The following is a 5,019-nucleotide window of genomic DNA, read 5'->3' on the forward strand; positions in this document are numbered from 1 at the left end:
GAACAGATAAAAGTTTATTAAACCTGATAAAAGAGATTGCAATGTAGAAATCACAGAAGATGAGATATCTGGTGGATCAAGCAAAAACTTTAAATTGTACATGTAAAAAGAGTTGACAGCATTAGAGGTCTCTGTAGAGAATAATGGTTGATTTAATTAACATTATACAAAAATCATCCTGGCTAATTTGTGAACAGAATGGTACTCAGAGTTCAAGAGTAACACAAGAAATTTGAAAGGCCACTGAGTGGCTCAGGTGAGGGATGCAGGCTCCATGGGTTCAAACAGTGGAACAGGTGACTCACAGTCAGGATATGTTCTGAAGGAAGAAACAACAACATTCACTTATGGATTGGGACATAAGAGAAAGAGAGGGATCAAAAGAAATGTAAGGAGAAATGATATTCCACTGCATGTTTATACTACATTTTCTTTATCTCCATCTGTTGATGGATATTCGGGTGGTTTCCATACCTTGCCTGTTGTGAATTCAGTTTTAAGTAATATTCAATATCCATTATCCAATATGAATGAACCTAGAAGACATTTTGCTAAGTGAAGTAAATCAGTCAAAGAAAGAAAAATACTGCATGATTCCACTGACATGAGGTATTTCACAGTAACATTCAAAGAAGTAGAAAACAATGGTAATTTCTGTGGGAGTAGGTGGATAGGGAAAGGGGAATTTGGTCAATGGGTATAAGACTTCGTTTATACAAGATGAATATGTTCTAGAGATCTTTAATAGAACATAGGACCTATAGTTAATAACATATTGCACAATTAAAAGTTGAAGAAGGTAAATATCACATAGTGTTCTTACAAAAAAAAAAGCAAAAGCAAGATTCACAAGTAAATTTTGGAGATGACACAGTGTGTCTGTTATTTTGATAATGGTGATAAAGTCACAGAAATATGCATATGTCCAAACTTATCATGTGGTACATATGAAGTAGTGCAGTTTTTTATGTCAATTATACCTTATAAAGGGGTTAAAATAATAATAGTCATATAAAAATAAAGTGGCTATAAATTTTTAAGAGATAATATAAGGTATTTTTATCCTAAAAATTGGAAAAATATAATTAATATTTATTGAGATAGGATAGAGTGAACTGAGAACAGTAAATTGGAGTTTGGTTTTGGACATATTAAATTTGAGGTTTCTTTTATGCATACAAGAGCATAAATTAAGAAGGCAGATGAAGAGTCAAGTTCAAGAGAGACACAAGGTCGAGAAACTAAATTGTGAGTCATCAGTACAAAGATGACATATAAACAATGAGGCAATGTAAGGTTACCTTAGGATCAAGTACAGACAGACCCTGATTCACCATATCATATGGAATTTTGAAAAAAAAAATCCATTAACTGAAACATGGAAGTAGAAGGCGGGAGTGAGATAGGAAGAAAAATAGAATATGGTATTATATAAATCCAATGATAGTATTTCTAGTAGAAAGCATAAATCTGCTACAGAAAATGCTAATTAATCAGTAGAATAAGACTATTGTCCATTGGATTTCTTTATGCGGAGATCATTACTAACCTTGACAAGAATGGATTCAGTGACTCCAGTTGGTTAAAAATAGGTTAAAGGAATAATAAATATGGACAGTTTTACAAAGAGTTACACTATAAAAGAGTAGATAAAATGGTCCTAACTGAATGGCACTTAAAGACTAGAGGATGTTATTTAATATGGAAATACCACAAGATGCTTGTTTGATGATGGACGTGATTCTGAAGGAGGGAGATAGGTGTGATGGATGAGATAGAGGAGATGACTCAGGAATCACACTCCTGAGTGAGCCAGGGGTGATGGTACAGATAAATGGAGAAAGGACCAAGGATCATTAGCAAAAGAGAGGGAGGCAAGTCATGTGAGGAGTTTTGCAAGGGAGAAATTAAAATGGAGGGCTTGAAATCTAAACTGGTTAGGGAAGAAAATGAGACTATAAGGGAATAGGATTAACAAATCAGATTTCTCTATGTGGATGTTTGAGAGAAATGAAATTTCAGAGTTACAGTTAAGGGTAAAATCCATTTCAGAAGAAAGAAGCTATTGGTAATAGAAAGGTCAAGAGTGGAACCTCTTTTTCAGCTTTTATTGTTAGAATCCCCCAGGAAGTTTTATTTATTCATACATTCAGCCATCCAGGTATTCCTTCCTGCCTGCTTGCCTACCTGCTATCTTGTATTTTAAATAACTCTGTAACCCACCCTAAAATGGGCTGGAGAACCAGGGCACTGATGCTTATAAAAGATTTCCAGATGTTATGAAGAAGGAGAACCACTGTTTTCTGACATTGGTTTGCAATCTTAGCTGCACATTGGAATCCCTTAATGAATTTATATTTACATATACATTTACATTTATTATGTCATTTGAAGTGAGAAAATGAAGATAATAGTTACATGAATTATTGGGCCGATGGCAGAAACATGTTTGAAAGCAAATGGTGCAGTCTGATACGCAGAGCAGGGAGATTTCATCAGGGAGAAAAAGAGAGGTGGTGGTTTTAAATCAGCAATTCGATGCAAGGTCATCTGGTACTCTCACCCTCATGTCTAGGCTATGGCATGTTGGAATAACCACCAACTGAGAGAACTTCAAGGAACTCCAAGGAAAAGCTAGATTTATTGTCCTATAAGATGGTGAAGGAAATGTCACAGCAGTACTTCAGGTTTCGTGGGATTTGACAAGAGAACACTTTATAGCTCTCAGTGAATGTTTGTTGAGAGTCTAAGTACTTTTTACTCAGATTAGTGTCATGTGTTAGAGCAATGACCATATTGTGCTAGATTAAAAATAATAATATGGAAATCTCTTTACCTTATTTATTTAATCAGGAATTATATGATGAAGATCAACAAAGATAATGCTATTGGCTTAGGGCCTGCTTAGGAGTTCATCTATTACTGATGATAGGGTTAGGTGAAGACGTAGGATCTGTATTATTAGAATATCACATGAATGTGTTATTGAATATATGAATGAACAATGACCAGACAATAGCTGTTAATAGAACTCTGACCCACAAACTGCAGTAGCAAGCCTGGGAATCCAAATACTACGTCTGTGGCAATCAGGCCAGAATGGTTAGACCTGGGTTAATACCTATGGATGCATTTGTATTTCTCCATGCTTCAAACTCAGGACCCATCAGAAAGAGTCAAATAACATAGATGACTTTTAGTTGGCTGACTTCCAGCTTCTCCATGCCAACAAGTTCCAATCAGAGTACATTTGAAGCCTTCCTTTGTTTTCACTATAAAGCTTACTCTTTGCCCCATCTGCCTTTGAGTCTTTGTTAAACACAAGTAATGATAATTTCCTTACTGTTGCAAGTTTTGAGCAAATAGCCTGTTCTCTGATTTGGTTGGTGCCGTGGGTGACTATTTGCATCTCCCACTTCCAATTTAATATGTGAAAATCTAATCACCAATGCAGTTCTATTAGGAGGTGGGATCATTGGGAGGTGGATACATGACAAGAGCAGAGAAATCATGAATTGATAGGCACCAGAGAGCTGGAACAATTTTTCCATCATGTTAGGATGCAGAGAGAAGTTGCCATTTCTGAACCAGAAAGTGGGTCCTCACCAGCACCAAATCTTTCAGCTCCTCTATTTTAGAATTCCTGACCTCCAAAATTGTGAGAAATTAATTTCAGTAGTTTAAAATCTACCTCTTAATGCTATTTTTTATAGAAGCTAGAATGGACAAAGACAGGTGATTCTCATTTCCATATACAAATAAGCAATAAGCACACATATATGTGTAATGATAACATAAATCACTAAACCATTAAAACACATAGCAATGAGATATTTTGATGGAATATTCTAATAAAGGTAGTTTTCTTATTTTTTTATTGAGAGCTGTTAATTTTGCAAAAGATATGAGGGCTAGCTTAAAGTGTTCAATATTAAGTGTTATGAGATCCTTAATATGAAAATGTGTTTTGGATATATGCTTAGATACTGCATACAATATATTTAAAATTTTAAAGTATTTTAATGTCATAGAAGATGTAAGGACAGGCTGCTTTCAAGACCCTGCTGTTGCCTGTGGTCCTCTGTCAGTCATGGTCAACCCCACCATGTTCTTCAAAATTGACGTTGATGGTAAGCTCTTGGGTGGTGTCTCCTTTGAGCTGTTTGCATACAAAGTTCCAAAGACAGCAGACGATTTTTGTGCTCTGAGTACTGGAGAGAAAGGACTTGGTTATAATAGTTCCTGCTTTTACAATATTATTCCAGGATTTATATGCCAGTGTGGTGACTTCACAGGCCATAATGGCACTGGTGGCAAATCTATGGGGAGAAGTTTGATGATGAGAACTTCATCTTGAAGCATACAGGTCCTGGCATCTTGTCTATGGCAAATGCTGGGCCAAACACAAAGGGTTCCAAGTTTTTCATTTGCACTGCCAAGACCGAGTGGTTGGATGGCAAGCATGTGGTCTTTGGGAAGGTGAAAGAGGGCGTGGACATCATGGAAGCCAGGGAGCACTTGGGTCCAGGAATGCCAAGACCAGCAAGAACATCACCACTACCAACTGTGGAAAACTCTAATACAGTTATTTGACTTTTGTTTATCTTAACCACCAAACCTTTCCTTCTGTGGCCCAGGAGAGCACCCATCCATCCCATCTGCTCACTTGCAACACCCCATAATCTTTGTGCTCTCACTGCAGCTCTTTGGGTTCCACATTTCCTTATTTCCCTCCCAAGTCTAGCTGGATAGCAGAGTTAAGTTTATGAATATGAATAAAAACTAAATGACTAAAAAGAAGTTGTAAGTACAATCAGCTTATGAACATGATAACATGTGAATATTTTAAAGTGCATTTGAAATAGATTAATCCTTCAGACTTACAATTTACCTAATAAACAAAATATTATAGTATGTGTATTTGAGCAATATATATAATTTTGAGCATGAGCAGTATGGAATTTGTCATCAGAGAATAAGTACATGCATAAAATTTTCTAAATGTTTCTTTTTAATAAA

The 5,019-nt window shown here is 35.9% G+C and overlaps 1 pseudogene across 1 annotated transcript; it reads left to right on the forward strand.

Annotated features, from left to right (window-relative positions):
- The first annotated feature begins 4,090 nt into the window (after nucleotides 1-4,090).
- Nucleotides 4,091-4,580, forward strand: LOC306664009 (peptidyl-prolyl cis-trans isomerase A-like; annotated as a pseudogene). The gene has a single exon. The product of its transcript is annotated as a peptidyl-prolyl cis-trans isomerase A-like (transcript).
- Nucleotides 4,581-5,019: the final 439 nt, after the last annotated feature.

Source organism: Sciurus vulgaris (assembly GCF_902686455.1).
Source record: "Sciurus vulgaris genome assembly, chromosome: 6".
In the NCBI taxonomy this organism is placed as follows: Eukaryota; Metazoa; Chordata; class Mammalia; order Rodentia; family Sciuridae; genus Sciurus; species Sciurus vulgaris.